The 19,412-nt window shown below is 44.2% G+C and overlaps 1 protein-coding gene across 2 annotated transcripts in view; it reads right to left on the minus strand.

Moving 5' to 3' along the window:
• Positions 1–19,412, minus strand: part of LOC126161859 (organic cation transporter protein-like) — a 325,910-nt gene that overhangs the window by 286,631 nt on the left and 19,867 nt on the right. The window contains exon 1 of one of the 2 annotated variants that reach the window (XM_049917972.1): positions 18,290–18,465. The exons of the other annotated variant lie outside the window; for it this stretch is intronic. The gene's annotated coding sequence lies outside the window, so the exon portion shown is untranslated. Of the gene's footprint in view, positions 1–18,289; positions 18,466–19,412 lie in introns of those variants that run through there. 2 annotated transcript variants of the gene reach the window in all.

Raw genomic sequence — 19,412 nt, forward strand, 5'->3', positions numbered from 1 at the left:
GAAGACCACAACAACAAACAACATCCTTTCGGGACCAATACGTAAAGGCGTAATAGTATGTTTCTAATTTTTCTAGAGTCATTATTTAAAACCGGTCCTTAAAACTTTGAAAGTAGACTTCCAGAGAATAGTTTGTCTACCTCCAATTTCTCCAGCATCTTCGTGATACTCTTGCACGGGTCGTACAATTCTTTGACCATTTGGGTGCCGGTGCCTTTCGCTGTATACGTTGATATCCCATACTTGTCCTAATTTGCTTGAGTCCCACATACTTGAGCAATTTTCTGGGATGGGTCACAAGAGTGTTTTGTTTGCAGTCTCCTTTATAGACTGACAGCATTTCCCTAGTATTCTACCAATGAACCACAGTCTGCTACCTTCTCTACCTACGACTGATTCTATGTCATCGTTCCATTTCGTATTTGTATGAGCTGACCGACTCCAGCTGCGACTTACATTATACTCATAGCATATTCGTTTTTTTTATTTGCAAAGCAATTTGTGTAAACTGAAAGCAATTTGCTAGTCACTGCCGTTTTGAAATATTATCTAGGTCTAACTGAATATATGTGCTGCTTCTTTCGGACAGTACTTCATTATAGACAACTGCATAATTTGCTGAAAGTCTGAGGTCAGTATTATGTTGTACGTAAGGACATTCATACACAACATAAACAGCGATGGTCCCAACAGACTTCATTGCGACATACCTCAAGTTATTTTTGCATCTGCCGACGGCTCTCTATTCTCCTTACAAAAAATCCTTAATCTTGTCACAAATTTCGCCTGATACCCCATACATTCGTATTTTTCATAATAAGCATACATGTGTGATAATGAGTCAAATGCTTTTCGTAAATCAAGCTATATTGCGTCTGACTGACTGCCTTGATCCACGGCTTTCAGTGTGTAAAGTGAGAAAAGAGTGAGTTGGGTTTCACATAATGACGTGACTGTTCAAGATTTGAGTTCAAAATATTTTCTAAGTTATATTGGAACAAATAAGCCCTCAGTCTTGTTGCAACCCTTGTTCACAGTACGAGCAGCCCTTAGCGGCTCGCCATCTCACAACTGTTCATGACGTCACCTTTCCGGCTTAGATCTTTTTTAATATGTGACTTGTAAGTACTGCATCTTTTCGAGTCAGTACAAACTTTAATTTTATTAATGTACTATATACCTAAGATGTTTTAGAACAGTTAGTCTAATTCTGAAGACGATGCTCATAGTAGCGTCGAAACCAGGTCAATTTTGACTTAATATTTGTGACACTGAACCTTAGCAGCTATGTTCAAAGTTTTATTTTCTAAGTTCCTTCAGCAAATAGATATCAAACATATTAGACGGTAGTTCTGTGGATCACTTGTGCTACCCTTTTGTAAACCGGTGAGACCTGTGCTTTCTTCCGTCTACTGGGCACTTTTTCCCGAGAGATCTACGATAGATTATATTGGGTACAGATTCTGATAGAGATTCCGTAGGGTACTGGAGCTTCGTTCAGTTCTAATGATTTAAGCTGTTTCTCATCGTCAATGACTCTAATATCTACTTCACTCATCTTTTCAGTGATACGAGGGTGAAGCTGGGGCATAATACCTGGGCTTTCCTTGGAAAATGAAAATTTGAAGACGAAGTTAAGCATCTCTGCTGTTGCTTTGCTGTCCTCAACGTCCGTGCCCATCTAGTCCGTGATGACTGGTCCCGTTGAAACTTGCAGTGCGTTCTCTCAGTAACCCTCCTTACTCACAGGATGACCTTGGTACGTCGAAGGGTTGGGCAGTCTTAGGCCAGCAACGTCTCGACCATCTTGTGCACAACGTGACGAGGAAGATTCGGACGTATTACAATGATCGGATGGAAAAACACGGTATTGAATGTCATACAGCAGCAAATTTTGAGTTCACAGAAGTGCAACGACGTGTTCTATAGAATAAAGTGCCTTCATTTTGGGTACTGTTTTATAATTATTTTACTGTAATGCTACTTTTTTTTAGTTTTATATAACTTATTCATTCCCTGCTCCCCTGAAACCTAACCTCGTACATGATCTACCAGGTGGTTATAATTAAAGTGAAGCGTAGCTACTCACGGAGGTCCAGTGTGGTTTGTAATTATCGTGTGTCAGCGGAACTTCGTAGATATCGGTATGCTAATGCGTTAATACGGAATCGATTTATGCGGGAAAAGAAAATTAGTTCCAGCTGTAGCCACCAGGTGCAAATCAAATGTTGTACACTGTTTTTATGACGGTATGACATCCACGCTGTCATTTGACAAGTCATAACGTGAGTGAACAGTATGGTTTTCGAGAAGAGAGACCGTGCGCTGTTAGTGAAACTGTTTTATGTGAACGTCAGTAATTTCTATGCTGCATTGAGAGAGTATCGCCTACTGAAAGGTCTGAGGAGAAGACCGACGTCATTAACTAGTTTAAAGGAGATGATAATGAAATTCGAAAACACATGTGAGTTTGGTGTGGCGCCTGGAAGAGGAAGGCGTTCTGTTCTGGTGAAGTTATTGATGAGGTTGCTCTTGGTGTAACTAACCATGCAGTCTAGAATGAAACTTTCACTCTACAGCGGAGTGTGCGCTGATATGAAACTTCCTGGCAGATTAAAACTGTGTGCCGGACCGAGACTCGACCTCGGGACCTTTGCCTTTCGCGGGCAAGTGCTCTACCGACTGAGCTACCCAAGCACGACTCACGCCCCGTCCTCACAGCCTTACTTCTGCCAGTACCTCGTCTCCTACCTTCCAAACTTTACAGAAGCTCTCCTGCGAACCTTGCAGAACTAGCACTCCTGAAAGAAAGGATATTGCGGAGACATGGCTTAGCCACAGCCTGGGGGATGTTTCTAGAATGAAACTTTCACTCTGCAGCGGAGTGTGCGCTGATATGAAACTTCCTGGCAGATTAAAACTGTGTGCCGGACCGAGACTCGACCTCGGGACCTTTGCCTTTCGCGGGCAAGTGCTCTACCGACTGAGCTACCCAAGCACGACTCACGCCCCGCCCTCACAGCTTTACTTCTGCCAGTACTGGCCAGTAGAGCACTTTCCCGCTAAAGGCAAAGGTCCCGAGTTCGAGTCTCGGTCCGGCACACAGTTTTAATCTGCCAGGAAGTTTCATAACCATGCAGTCTCTGCTCTGGGTAGTGTTAGTGCTCATGCAGTGTCACGGGAATTGATCAGACCATGGTCAACAGCACGGAAAGTTTTGCATTCTATTTTACCCTTGTGTGCGTGTGAATTCCTAAGGGACCAAACTGTTAGGTCATCGGTCCGCAGGCTCACATACTACTTAAACTAACTTAAACTAACTTATGCTAAGAACAACACACACGACCGCGTCCGAGGGAGGACTCAAACCTCCGCGGGAGGGGCCGCGCAATCCGCTGCATGGCGCCTTACACCGCGCGGCCACTCCGCGCGGCTGTACCCTGGTACCCGGCAAGACACAGACGGTGCAACAACTGAAACTTCATGATCTGTAGTGACGTTCTAAACTTGCTTTAATATGTGGCCGGTACATTTTAAACCATAGGTTGCAGTGATTAGACAGAACTCCTGAATTTCTGGTCCTGCTAAACCGCATGTTGTGCACAAAGAGCTACGGCACTCGTCGTATGCGATTGTGTAGTGTGGATTCACATTGTCGATCTGTTCTTCTTTGAAGAAAATACACAGAGGGCCTGTCAGATGTGCCTGAACGTTATCGAGACCTCCTTATACAGCATGTGATTCCTGCTTTGGAAGAGGGCAACTGTTAGGAAACCGCAGTTTTCAAGCGAGATATGGGAACACCTGATGCCGCACGACTACTGAAAGATCTGATCAGTACAACCTTCCACGAACATGTTATTTCCAAAGGCATGACCTGCAAGATCACCCAGTCTGAATTCATATAACTTTTGACTCTGGGGTTATCTAGAAGAAAGCGTTTACCAGGGATACGTCCGGTGTCCACTTGATCTGAAGGCCAGTATACAGGATCATGTTGCTCAGATTACACCGGAACTGCGACGAGCAAGTGTTGATCACGTCGTTTGACGGATGCAGCCTTTCGTCGGCGTCTCCAGTGCACAGACTGGAAAAACTGTGTAAGTGGCAGTTAATTATATCAGCTTGACGTCTTTCTCACTTGTTTAAAGTTTTCTGCGCTCGGCCCGCACGTAGTCTATTACATACCCACAAATCTTTCTTGCATTCACAGCTCCAGATTTGTAGCTCTTGGCCAAAATTGGAACTAATTATTTTCAGTGCACATGGAATGAGCATTAGAAAACCTAGCGCGTTTCGTTGTCATAAGATAATTAGAACCCAGTCTGGACCTCTGTCAGTAGCTATACATTAATTATAACCACCTGGTACATACGCAGGTGGTGGAATACCGTTTATGAGCAATTTATGTGACACACTGGGTGTCACTGATAATGGAAGAAGGCTCGTAGGCAGCAATACGGTACATTAATTCACTTAAATTGAACCACTACACACTGTATCCTTTCGCTAACATTTGATCTAGCTATAAGTACGTTAAAAAAGGAGAAATTCATGCAGTAGTTGCTGTTTGACACGGATGCATGAAACTGAAGATGAAACATGATAGGTTAATGAGAATGCAAATGAAAGGATTACACCATAACAATTCACGTCGCTACACATTGACCACGCTTCCTCACACATTGACCGTTGTAACAGTAAATGTCCGTGTGTTCTGCATTAAACATCATTTTCAAGATCTGTCTCCATGCAAGATACTCTTTTCACACTGTCAAGGAAACTGTTCGGAGGGAGTGAATTAGCATCGAATGAAGAGGGTGTCTATGCTGTAATCGAATATTTTGCTACCGAGTAAAAAATTAATTTTCTCAATGAACAATAAACTGCATCTCACTTAAACGAAAAACACTTATTCTTTTTAACAAATTATGTTGTTTTCTTTTTTCTTCTGCTGAAACGTCTCATTCTCAACTCCAAAAGCTCTATAAGAAGTGGTGATGATGTTTTCTATATTTAGTGTTCCACAACTACTGTTACAGCCTTCTAGGGGTAATAGCGGGGACAGTATACTCTTAGCTTACTTATTTGTTACATAGTTTAATTCTTAATTTCTTGGGTACTTGCATTGTTTAATTCATAAATTTTGGGCGTGTTATAGTATTTGTGAGTTGTAGCATCGCGCTTTAGTGTTTACTTCGTAGATTCTTACTTAAATTGCTTGTGAATTTCGTATAGGATGTGTACTTTCGAGTTTTAGTTACTGTAATCGTAAATTTAGGCAGATTGTAGCCCAGTCGTTAGGCATTTGTACAGGTTAGTTCATACATTCTTTGCGTGTTTCCCTTGCGTTATCTAGGCACGGACTCGTGTTTCAGTAACTGTTATTCAAATCGATTAGAATGGACTGTGATTATTGTATTCGGATGAGGGCTGAGTTGGCATCCCTTCGCTCACAGCTGCAAGCGGCGCTGACTTCGGTTGCGCAGCTTGAGGATGTTGCCAATGGGCACCACCGTGGGGAGCCGGACTTGGATATCACGGGGATGTCAACCTCGTCCCGTCTGTCCCCAGATCGGTCTGCCGCTGTGGTTGCCCCGGTTGCTAGCCGCAGTGGGGCTGAACCCTCGCCTGTGGTTGATTGGGACGTCGTTCCAAGGCGTGGCAGGCAGCGAAAGACGTCCCCGGAGGCTGGTCAGAAAGCCTCCCCGGTGCGTCTGACAAACAGGTTTCAGGTACTGTCTCTGGCTGAACCAGATGCAGCTGCATGCCCTGTTTCAGAGGATGATTCTCAGCCTTCAAGGTCCGGGCAATCGCAGAGGGTGGGCTTATTCGTAGTTGGGAGCTCCAATGTTAGGCGCGTAATGGGGCCCCTTAGAGATATGGCGGCTAAGGGGGGGAAGAAATCCAGTGTGCACTCCGTGTGCATTCCGGGTTGGGTGATTCCTGATGTGGAAAGGGTTCTTCCGGATGCCATGAAGAGCACAGGGTGCAGCCAGCTGCAGGTGGTGGCACATGTCGGCACTAATGACGTGTGTCGCTTTGGATCTGAGGAAATTCTCTCTGGATTCCAGCGGCTATCTGATTTAGTGAAGGCTGCCGGTCTTGCTTACGAGATGAAGGCAGAGCTCACCATCTGCAGCATCGTTGACAGAACCGACTGCGGGCCTTTGGTGCAGAGCCGGGTGGAGGGTCTGAATCAGAGGCTCAGACGGTTTTGCGACCGTGTTGGCTGCAGATTCCTTGACTTGCACCATAGGGTGGTGAGGTTTCGGGTTCCGCTGAATAGGTCAGGAGTTCATTACACGCAGCTGGCGGCTACACGGGTAGCGGCGGCTGTGTGGCGTGGACTGGGCAGTTTTTTAGGTTAGAAGGCCTCGGGAAAGTACGGGGTGGGCTGCAATCTCAAAGGGTGCATGGCAAATACAGGACGTTCTTGGATCAAGGAACAGTCGGAATTGTAGTTGTAAATTGTTGTAGTTGTGCTGGGAAAGTCCCTGAGCTTCAAGCGCTAATAGAAAGCACAGAAGCTGAAATCGTTATGGGTACAGAAAGCTGGCTAAAGCCAGAAATAAGTTCTGCAGAAATTTTTACGAAGTCTCAGACGGTGTTCAGGAAAGATAGATTAGGCAGAATTGGTGGTGGAGTGTTTGTGTCTGTCAGTAGTGGTTTATCTTGTAGTGAAGTCGAAGTAGATACTCCGTGCAAATTGGTATGGGTGGAGGTTATACTTAACAGCCGAACTAAGTTAATAATTGGCTCCTTCTACCGATCCGCAGACTCCGATGATATAGTTGCTGAACAGTTCAAAGAAAATTTGAGTCTCGTAACAAAATAAATACCCCACTCATACGGTTATAGTTGGTGGGGACCTCAACCTTCCCTCGATATGTTGGCAAAAATACTTGTTCAAAACCCATGGTAGGCAGAAAACATTCTCCGACATTGTCCTAAATGCTTTCTCCGAAAATTATTTCGAGCAGTTAGTCCACGGACCCACGCGAATTGTAAATGGTTGCGAAAACACACTTGACCTCTTAGCCACAAGCAATCCAGAGCAAATAGAGAGCATCATGACTGATACAGGGATTAGTGATCACAAGGTCGTTGTAGCTAGGCTCAATACCGTTTCTTCCAAATCCACCAGAAACAAACGCAAAATAATTCTGTTTAAAAAAGCGGATAAAGTGTCACCAGAAGCCTTCCTAAGAGATAATCTCCATTCCTTCCGAACTGACTAGGCAAATGTAGAGGAGATGTGGCTCAAATTCAAAGCAATTGAAGAGATTCATACCTCATAAATTGGTAAGAGATGGAACTGATCCCCCATGGTAGACAAAACAGGTTCGAACGCTGTTGCAGAGGCAACGGAAAAAGCATGCGAAGTTCAGAAGAAAGCGAAATCCCGAAGATTGGCTAAAATTTACAGACGCGCGAAATGGTTGCGAAAACACACTTGACCTCTTAGCCACAAGCAATCCAGAGCAAATAGAGAGCATCATGACTGATACAGGGATTAGTGATCACAAGGTCGTTGTAGCTAGGCTCAATACCGTTTCTTCCAAATCCACCAGAAACAAACGCAAAATAATTCTGTTTAAAAAAGCGGATAAAGTGTCACCAGAAGCCTTCCTAAGAGATAATCTCCATTCCTTCCGAACTGACTAGGCAAATGTAGAGGAGATGTGGCTCAAATTCAAAGCAATTGAAGAGATTCATACCTCATAAATTGGTAAGAGATGGAACTGATCCCCCATGGTAGACAAAACAGGTTCGAACGCTGTTGCAGAGGCAACGGAAAAAGCATGCGAAGTTCAGAAGAAAGCGAAATCCCGAAGATTGGCTAAAATTTACAGACGCGCGAAATTTGGCACGAAGTAATGGCCGCTATCGACAGGGGATCTCAAGTTGATTCCGTATTTCTAGATTTCCGGAAAGCTTTCGACACCGTTCCTCACAAGCGACTTCTAATCAAGCTGTGGGCCTGTCTCTCTGTGTGTCTCAGTTGTGCGACTGGATTCGTGATTTCCTGTCAGGAAGGTCGCAGTTCGTAGTAATAGATGGCAAATCATCGAGTAAAACTGAAGTGATGTTAGGTGTTCCCCAGGGAAGCGTCCTGGGACCTCTGCTGTTTCTGATCTATATAAATGACCTGGGTGACAATCTGAGCATTTCTCTTAGGTGGTTCGCAGATGATGCTGTAATTTACCGTCTAGTAAGGTCATCCGAAGACCAGTATCAGTTGCAAAGCGATTTAGAAAAGATTGCTGTATGGTATGGCAGGTGGCAGTTGACGCTAAATAACGAAAAGTGTGAGGTGATCCACGTAAGTTCCAAAAGAAATCCGTTGTAATTCGATTACTCGATATATAGTAGAATGCTTAAGGCTGTAAATTTAACTAAGTATCTGGGTGTTAACATTACGAACAACTTCAGTTGGAAAGACCACATAGATAATATTGTGGGGAAGGCGAGCCAAAGGTTGCGCTTCATTGGCAGGACACTTAGAAGATGCAACAAGTCCACTAAAGGGACAGCTTACACTACACTCGTTCGTCCTCTGTTAGAATATTGCTGCGCGGTGTGGGATCCTTACCAGGTGGGATTGACGGAGGACATGGAAAGGGTGCAAAAAACGGCAGCTCGTTTTGTATTATCACGTAATAGGGGAGAAAGTGTGGCAGATATGATACCCGAGCTTTAAAGCAAAGACGCTTTTCGTCGCGGCGAGATCTATTTACGAAATTTCAGTCACCAACTTTCTATTCCGAATGCGAAAATATTTTGTTGAGCCCAACCTACATAGGTAGGAATGATCATCAAAATAAAATAAGAGAAATCAGAGCTCGAACAGAAAGGTTTAGGTGTTCGTTTTTCCCGCGCGCTGTTCGGGAGTGGAATGGTAGAGAGATAGTTCGATTGTGGTTCGATGAACCCTCTACCAAGCAGTTAAATGTGAATTGCAGAGTAGTCATGTAGATGTAGATGTAGATGTAGAAAGTAGATGAAATTTGGATGATGAACCTAAGTTGAGAAATGTACCCTTCGTATATAAATTTAGTCTGAAGATCGGATTACTTCAAAATCTGCCGCTTCACGTTAGAGCTGTACAACGTATGCATCCAGAATATTTTCCGAATCGGCTCAGTCTGTGCTGTACTATTTTTGTCCGACTACAACAACGACTGCGATAAAATGGTACCTTCGCAACTCGGAGGACTGAGAGTTGTGCTTAAAGGACGCTTGGTTTTGTTGAGCGTGTGTATGGATGAATGCGCGCCATTTGCTCCTGGTGCAAGGAACAATCGGGTCTCCAGGTAGAGAATTCTTGTAGAGCAAATAGGTCTGAACTCATTTCCTTCGTTGAGTGCGTACTGTGAACTGGGAGATTTGAAAGTGATCCCTCTTACAATTTATTTTATGAGGGGTGTTCAATACACGATGTGAGACATTTTTTTGGCCATTTTAGGTTGAAAAAATGCCGAACTTGTTGTGGGCCATCGTAAATATTCCTGCTTCAGCCCCTACAGTTTCATGAAGTTCCGGTAAGTGGCAGCGCTACACGTAGGCTTCAAAACGCCGTCTGTAACAGAGGTGCGTTTCAAGCAAAGCTGTCACTGAGTTACTTCTGGCGGAAAACCAGAGCATCGCAGATATTTATAGGCACATGCAGCATATCTACGGAGACCTGGGAGTGAACAAAATAGCGGTGAGTCGTTGGCCTAGACGGCTGTGATCACCGCAGCAAGGTCGCGCAGACCTGTCCGATCTAGCGCCTTACAGGCCGGTCCCACACTCCTGTGACTCGTACAATGTTGAAACGTGTGGGCACTCTTATTCGAGGTGACCGACGGATCACAAACATCTTATTTAGCAGCTGGATGTCTCTGTTGGCAGTGCTGACACACTTGTCCACCACCAGCCCGTAAAAGTTCACTGGACTGTTCTTCCTCATCCATCCTACAGTCCGAATCTCGCATCTTCCGAATTCCATCTGTCTGGCCCAGTGAAGGATGCACTCCGTGGGAGTACCTACTGCCTCATTCTACTTCACTTATAACGTTTACTTGAAGTTACGCCTTCTGCTGTCCATTTTTAATAAACTAGTTTTGGTCAGGGTAGCGAAGACATTTGCGCAATCATTGTAATGGATAAATGATGGAAAAAAAAATTTGCGAGTGGCACAGCGAGGAGTCAGCAGCACCATCAGTTTGCGTCGTAGCGGTTGTGTGCGGCCACGCCGCACATATACGGGTTGTGGTCAAGGACGAGGCGAAAGCTTACGTCCCAGCTGTTTCAGGAGACTGTTACGCGTCGGTATTCGCGGTAGCAGGGAGTAGAATGGTGCGGTGGGAGGGATGTTGACGGGGGGGGGGGGGAGGGGGGCAGCCGAGAAACAGCTGGTGGTATAAAGTTGTGTAACTCTACACAACGTTACACGTGCGTATATATCGCTGAGAGCTGTTAAAATCAGCTGTTACACACGTGGTTGTATCGCGCAAAAGTTGTTTACACTGGCAGCAGTGGGAGTTACATCATCTCCGCAGAATGCAACGTTTCTGTCAACTAAGTGACACTTCTGACTTTTAAAATATATTCATCATACTTACTTTTTTTATGCTCTGACAGCAGCCATCTTTTCAGAACAAATTATAGGAATTCGATTCTATTTGTTGATGCAACCACAAAGGTTGCTTAAATTACTTTTCTTGTCCGAATATATTTCACCAATTCTGGCCTTAATTAATAGTTGTTTAGGCTTTGTAGGACCTTCATTAACATGCCAGATAACTTGACATAGCTTGTATAGTTACTGTCTTGACACAAATGTTCCTGTCTTGTAGATGGAGGCGCAAAGAAAACTATCTATGCTATTTTCAGTAACTGTATTTACGAAGTTTAACCACTCAACTTCGGAACACTATTAGTTAAGGTCATTAAACCCAAAGAATTTGCCGGTCTCTCATTCCATTCAGAGGAACCTACCCCGTGATTGATAATACACGATTTAATCTACTTAATTTATTTGTTTATATAGCTCCGTTATCAGAGAATCTTTTTAGAGTTATAATTCTCAAGGTTTGTAATTATAAAATATTTCAGGTCAAGGTGCAGCAGTTGCAATTTCATGTGACAAGTGTTCCTTACATTTGCAGGCAACTAATATAATAACTGTATCTAATGGTAAGGGGTTGATGAAATGTATGGTAAAAAGTTATGGATACTCATAAATAATCCTTAATTAGCCAAGATCGTAAAAATTATTTATAATCATTGGTAACTGGTATCGGCTAAAACAGTTAGCCATCTACAGATCTGAGATATTACAGACAGCTGCACATGACCGAGAGTGGTCAGTTACAAACTGTCATTATGACAAATGTTACGGAAAGTCAGTACAAACCAAGCACGACAAACATTGCTGTATGTAGCCACCAGACCGGTAGTAGACATATTGTCATCAGTAAATTTCGTTCTTGTGCTTAACAGCGTTCGTAGCCAACTTTTTGTACATCTACAGCTCGATGTAGAGAAAGGTTGGGCTATGAACACTGTTAAACACAAGTACGTAATTTACTGATCACAGTATGTCTCCTACCGGCCTGGTGACTACACACAACAATCTTTGACCTCCTGACTGCGTAACCTTTCGTCATGACAGTTTGTGTCACATTACTCTCCCTCATCTGCAATTTTTTATAAAATTTCAGATATGACAATGGCTAGCTGTTTAAGCCGAAATAAGTTTTTCAATTTTGCCTAACAAAGGATTACTTATAAGACTCCATAATTTTTTAGCAATCGTAGCACGCTTATCTCCAATCTGACGATGTCAGGAAACAACAGAAATATATAATAACATTCATGTATCACGTTAGAGAATCAGAATATCTGCTCCCACGGATGATCCGTATCCTTTTTCTCGACTACAATATCAGTTAACATTAGCCATAGTTACCACAATGCTCAACTTGTGGAAGATGTAATCATTATTAAAGTAGCTGCGTACTCTCACAGCAGACGCATAAGAGTGCAATACATTATTTTAAATGGTTGAGAGTGTGTTACGAAGTCGGAACGTTCACTCAATGCAGTTCCTATTCGAAATGACTCGTAATCAGTCCTCAACAGGAGTCCTCAATACGGCCAACGATAATTTAGAAGCACCGAGTAAATCGTACTTCAATGTGTTCGTTCGTTTCATGCACATGGCTACATCTATGTCTACATCTACATTTACATTTATACTCCGCAAGCCGCACAGTGGTGTGTGGCGGAGGGCACTTTACGTGCCACTGTCATTACCTCACTTTCCTGTTCCAGTCGCGTGTGGTTCGTGGGAAGAACGACTGTCTGAAAGCCTCCGTGCGTGCTCGAATCTCTCTGATTTTACATTCGTGATCTCCTCGGAAGGTGTAAGTAGGGGGAAGCAATACATTCGATACCTCATCCAGAGACGCATCCTCTCGCAACCTGAACAGCAAGCTACACCACGATGCAGAGCGCCTCTCTTGCAGAGTCTGCCACTTGAGTTTGCTAAACATCTCCGTAACGCTATCACGCTTACCAAATAACCCTGTGACGAAACGCGCCGCTCTTCTTTGGATCTTCTCTATCTCCTCTGTCAACCCGACCTGGTACGGATCCCACACTGATGTGCAATACTCAAGTATAGGTCGAACGAGTGTTTTGTAAGCCACCTCCTTTGTTGATGGACTACATATTCTAAAGACTCTCCCAATGAACCTCAACCTGGCACCCGCCTTACCAACAATTAATTTTATATGATCATTCCACTTCAAATCGTTCCGTAAGCATACTCCCAGATATTTTACAGAAGTAACTGCTACCAGTGTTTGTTTCACTATCATATAATCACACAATAACGGATCCTTCTTTCTATGTATTCACAATACATTACATTTGTCTATGTTAAGGGTCAGTTGCCACTCCCTGGACCAAGTGCCTATCCGCTGCAGATCTTCCTGCATGTCGCTGCAATTTTCTAATGCTGCAACTTCTCTGTATACTACAGCATCATCCGCGAAAAGCCGCATGGAATTTCCGACAGTATCTACTAGGTCATATATATATATATATATAGTGAAAAGCAATGGTCCGATAACACTCCCCTGTGGCACGCCAGAGGTTACTTTAAAGTCTGTAGACGTCTCTCCATTGAGATCAACATGCTATGTTCTGTTTGCTAAAAATTCTTCAATCCAGCCACACAGCTGGTCTGATATTCCGTAGGCTCTTTGTTTATCAGGCGACAGTGCGGAACTGTATCGAACGCCTTCCGGAAGTCAAGGAAAATGGCATCTACCTGAGAGCCTGTGTCTAATATTTTCTGCGTCTCATGAACAAATAAAGCGAGTTGGGTCTCACACGATCACTGTTTCCGGTTCAAAATGGCTCTGAGCACTATGGGACTTAACATCGAGGTCATCAGTCCCCTAGAACTTAGAACTACTTAAACCTAACTAACCTAAGGACATCACACACAACCATGCCCGAGCCAGGATTCGAACCTGCGACCGTAGCGGTCGCGCGGTTCCAGACTGAAGCGTCTAGAACCGTTCGGGCACACTGGCCGGCGCTGTTTCCGGAATCCATGTTGATTGCTACAGAGTAGATTCTGGGTTTCCAGAAATGACATGAAACGCGAGCAAAAAACATGTTCTAAAATTCCACAACAGATCGATGTCAGAGATATAGGCCTATAGTTTTGCGTATCTGCTCGACGACCCTTCTTGAAAACTGGAAAGTGGTATTCACGAGAAACGCCAGTATTACAGTTACAATCACAGAGCGTCCGATACGTGGATACGAGGTGTGTGAGAAAAGTAATGAGACTGATAACACTGTTATCGATGTGGAAACGCCGTGTTGTCGTTTTTGTGTAGACCGGTGTGTTCATCCCTTCCAGACCCTCAATCCGAGTTTCAGCTCCATACAGCCATCATGTGGGTTTTGAGAGCGGCATCACTCAAGTTGTGTTTTTATAGTGTGTTACGAAAATGGAACAACGGAATTTAGAGCAATGTTATGCAGTCAAGTATATCGTTAAGTTAGGGGAATGCGCTAATGTGGCCTTTAAAAAGATGAAACAGACGTATGGAAACATTCCTCATCGAGAGCACTAGTTTCTCGCTCGCACAAATCATTTTTGGAATGCCGAAAACACGTTGAAGATGAACCTTGCTCAGCGAGACTTCAAAGACCGACGAAAACGATGAACGTGTGCGTGCTCTTGTGAGATCAGACCGACGGTTAACAATGGGGATGATGGGTGACCTTTAAACTTAAACACTTTCACCGTACATCAAATGTTGACCGAAGTTTTGCCAAATGGCGCTGAAAAGCCAAGAACTGAGCAGAAGGACAATAGAAGAAACCTGTGCACTGATCTTCTTGGGAAGGCCGCCAATCACCACGAATGGTTCAGCCGTGTGATCACAGCTAATGAATCCTGGATTTTTTCGTACTATCCTGAGACAAAGCGACAAAGTGAGGAGTGGCACACTCACATATCTCCTTATTCGAAAGAAACTAGAATGAGCAAATCAAAGATCAAAACACTGCTGATCTGGTTTATTTGACAGTAGCGGTATCGTGCGTAATGAATTTGTTTCTTCAGGAAAAACTTTCAGCCAAATATTTTACACAGATGTCCTTGAATGACTTAAAAAATGGTGCATAGAGTGAGTCCTGATATGCCAGACAAGTGGATGCTGCATCAAGACAACGCTCTATATCACACGGCCACTTCCATCAGCGAATTTTTTAGCTCAAAAGGTATTCCTGTTGTTCATTCCTGTTGTTCCACAGTTCCCCTATTCACCTGACCTGAGTCCCTGTGACATTTTTCTTTTTCCAAAATTGAAAATTGTCTTAAAAGGTCGTCATTTTGGGACTTTGGAGAACATTCAAAAGAATGTGACCGACATGTTGAAGGCCCTACCAACTGAAGACTTCCAGCGTTGCTACCAAGACTGGTATAACGACTCCGTCGGTGTGTATCTGCCGAAGCTAACTTCTGTGAAGGAGACAATATTGTTTTTTGACAAAATAAAAATACTGGTAGATAAAACATTAGTCTCACTACTATTCTCACACACCTACATGTTGCATCGAGCGAAGTGATGCAACAGTAAGGCAGTGGACTCGCATTCGGGAGTACATCACCTCAAATTCTTGTCAGGCCAGCCATATTTAGGTTTCCCGTGATTTCCCTGAATTAGTTACAGTCGGGATGGCTCCTTTGAAAGGGACATTCTTCCCCAGTCCGAGCTTGTGTTCTGTCAACAGTGACCAAGTCATCAACTGGATGTTAGACCGTAATACTGGTTCTTTTTGACACGCCTCGCTCATATTTCTTGTTGTCTGTGAGCCCTGATTCGCTGTCGTGAACGCGGAAGCAGATGCATGGTAGAACGATTGTTCTCCAATGTCGCAGGAGACCGCCTCAACAGTCAAAACAAACAAACAAAAAAAAAGACAATGAAACCGCTCACACCACTAGAAAATCAGTTTTATGACCATGAACGGCGTAATTCCTGATTCCGTCTTGATGGGAATTTGGGGAAGCGAATTTGTGTTACATCTCAGTCACGTGCAATAGAACCAGAAAAGTTTATTAATTCACTAATGTAGCTCCTTATAGGACGAAAGCGATGCAAACTGTCGATAAGAGCTGTGGATAGGCGTTTCACCGGAAATAAACCTTCTCAGTAAGTTGTAAATGCAGTAACTTTTCAAACTGAAACGTGGACCATACACTCGTAATGTGCAGACGGGAATAAAGGCTTCTGAAGCTAAAAATTAGATGGTTAGATCTGCTAACTAATGGTGGGGTAGGGTCTACTAAATGGCATAAAAGAGAAAGTAGCTATGTGACACTGCATAACTAAAAGAAGGGATACGTTGAAAAGACGCATCTGGTGGCATCCACGAGTAGTTAATTTAGTAATACAGGAGAGTGAAGGGTAAAAAGTGTAGAGGTAGTTGAGGCATGAATATAGTGAATGTTTCATATGGATGGAGGTTGCAATTGTTATGAAAACATTTGCTCGCGATCGACTAACTTGGTCGGATGTATCAAACAAGTCTTTAAATGGCAAACTATAACAATGAGACAACAGCTTTTCCTAATTAAGACACGAATAGGACTACTTCGAAAGTGTATTTTATGAGATGGTTCGAACTGTGCAATCTAAAAAACAATTTAGCGCCGTCATTAATGAAGTGCAGCGTCGGTAACAAGACAATACAGAAGAAGGTTGCATCTTTAGTTATGTATAATGAGACGTAACATAACTTTCCAATTTTTCTTTTTAATCTGATATTCTTAATGCAGATACTACATTCTTAAAGCACATTCACTTTTGAGCCCTGTACAAATCGCCGTAAACAAAATCATTATTTGAATCATCTCACATAATACGTTTTCTTACATTTGTGTTGTCACCAGAATCACGTAGCCTTTCGATTGCAGTTAAACTTTTTGCAGTCTGACGCATAGTTGTACCTCGAAAACTTCCGTATCAATCATTACGTTATGAAAGAAACAGTCGCATTACGTGTATACACTCGTGTTCAGAAAAAAAAACAGAACACCTTGAACGACTGGCGATAGGACGTTAATATTCACAGTACATGCACATTGGTATGTTTTGCAGAAATGATTAGTATTTGACCCATGTCGGCCAGCGGGTTCAAGGTCAACATCGATATCGCAGTGCAACACCGCCTACCGGTAAACCGAAGGTTTGTTACAAAACGAAGGTAATTGTTCAGTATGTCTTGAGCAGAAGTACAGGATGCCTCGCAGACGTATGCGCGAACTGTCAAATCAGTCAGTTTTCAGAGGGCGCATTACAGGCACGACAGTTGTAATGCATCCATCCTGAAAAATTGTTGCTCGTGTGGGACGAATTGTTTCAGCAGTGCAACCGCTGTGTGCAGAATGCTTCACGGAAGGGCGTAGATGACGACGAGGTGGATCAGGTCGCATCACTCTGCCCCTACCCCGTTCCCCCTCCATCCCCCCCCCCCCCCCGGGAAGATTTACACCTCATTAGAATGGCATTGCAGGACAGATATGCGTCCTCCTCGGCCGTGCCGCAACAGTGGAACACATCGTACACTATAAGGGGTGACAATACTTCGCTGTTTATTATGGCATGGGTTACGTGCGGGTCGTTCGCTTCTGGACCTACCATTGACGAATATGCCAATACATGCTAAACGGCAATGGTGTAGGGAACGACACTACTGAGGACAGGAATGGCAACAGATAATGTTTGCTTCAAAATGATGGCCACATTTTGGTTTGCCGCCGACTCGGAGAGCGGCACCACATTGACTGCATTCGCGCAAGACATACCGCGCCAACTCAAGGCCTTATGGTATGGCGTGCTATTGTGTACAACCACAGATCACATTTGGTACGTGTACAGGGCGCTGTGACCTACGTGACCATAGCCATACCCTTCCTGCACAACACCCCAGACGTCATTTTTCAGCAAGACAATGAACGACAGCATGTTGCTGCACGAGCACATGCATTCTTGGTGTCACAGGATGTCAGCCTTTTGCCCTGGCCCGCCAAATTACCAGACTTGTCGCCAATCGAAAATGTGTGGTTTACAGTGAAACGATGGGTGCAGCGCTGTGACCCAATGCCAACCACCTCAGATGAACTTTCGAACCAGGTAAATTCGCCTTATACGCGTCGATGCCATCACGCATGGAACATGTTATCAAGGCCCATGGCGGACCCCGCGCTAATAGGCAACAGGACACTTGCTGAAACGAGGTAACTGAAATGCTAATCATTTCTGCAGAACATACTAATGTACATGTCCTGTGAATGTGAGCGTCCTATTTCTAGTCGTTCAAGGTGTTCAGTTTTTCTGACCATGATTGTATTATATAACTGTCCGTGCCTTCAATAAGACCTGCAATTTGCTAAGCACTATGCCAAAAAAACGCCGCATAACTTGATTAGCCTGTATCAAACGATTACCAAAGGAATATTTTCTTGATCCTGGCATCGTTTATGGATAACACACTGATAGAGCAACTACGCAAAAATCTGACGACTATGTGAGTTTTGTGTGAACAGAAGCTGCACGCCTACGACCTAACGGAATGATGGAGCGTTTTAGACGTATAACTTTGCGTTCTGTATGCACGTAGTGGAAGAAGCGTGAATGGTGACATAGAAGATAATCCACAGTACATGCTATCTTCTTGCGGATTAAAAGTGAGGTGTTACGCATACCTTTACATCCGTAGTGCACAAGGGTGCTTCCGGTCGCAGGCTTAGCTGGCAGTTCGACCCGACGCTCCTTTCGAACTGAGACGTCGCAACAGACTACAGTACTTGATTCGCGGCCAGAGACTTTCTCCGCAGTGGGGGGAAACCCCTCTGCCTCCACTGTCTTTATGTTGCGGTAGGTGCCGGTAAAGCGAACTGCGGTCAGCATTTTACTGTCGTCCACGTAACGACTTGCGCCAGCGAAGAGTATCCCACGCTTCGCCACGCGTTCCAAGGTATCCGGCAGGTCCTTTCTGTAGCGAGCAAGGTCTCGGCCACAATGCTGCCAACACTGCCGCAACGAACGCGTCGAGCACAGGTACACGCGGGACACCGGCGTCGCGGAAGCGAAATACGTGTGGTGCTTCGTTAATGTGCGAACACGGCACCACACCTGAAGCGAGAGCGAGTGTGCCGCGGCGCTTGAGGTAACGAGGCGGTCTGACTTGTGAAATCTCTTACACCGCAGGCGCAGCGGCAAATCCTCAAGCAGCAGACGAACTGCATAGGCCGCCGCCAGTGTTCGCGACAAGCACTGTGCGAACCGTTAACTCAAACCGAACCAGGCAAAGCAGTGGTTACGATACTAGGCACTCATCCGGAGATTAGGGTTTAAACCCCGCCCAGTCTTGCTGCTGTAAATTTCTCGTGATTTTTATGAATCACGTGAGGCGAATGACCGATTTTATTTCGTTTTATTTACACTGAGAACAAGGCACTCCCGAATACTTCCCTGCATTTGTCAAATTCGATCTTCCATACCGTGAATAGTAACCCCAATGAAACTGTAAACTTCCGAACCATAAAGCCGGGTTCATATATGCAACAAAAGCAGTTGCAATGCAGTTCGTTGCATGAGTGAACTCCCAGTTTTTAGTGGCGCAACTTACGAGATGCAGCTTTTGTTATGCCATAAATAGTTCAACTTAGTTGTACGTTGCTGCAACACTTTCGTTCCACCACTGCCCCCTGGTGGCAGTATTTCGAAATACGAGCATACGGTCGCAGTTATCATTGAGTAACAGCTGCTGTACTCTATTCCATTTCAGTGTGCTTTTATTTTATTACCGAGAAAAGTGAAAACAGT

This window comes from Schistocerca cancellata, chromosome 2, assembly GCF_023864275.1.
Source record: "Schistocerca cancellata isolate TAMUIC-IGC-003103 chromosome 2, iqSchCanc2.1, whole genome shotgun sequence".
In the NCBI taxonomy this organism is placed as follows: Eukaryota; Metazoa; Arthropoda; class Insecta; order Orthoptera; family Acrididae; genus Schistocerca; species Schistocerca cancellata.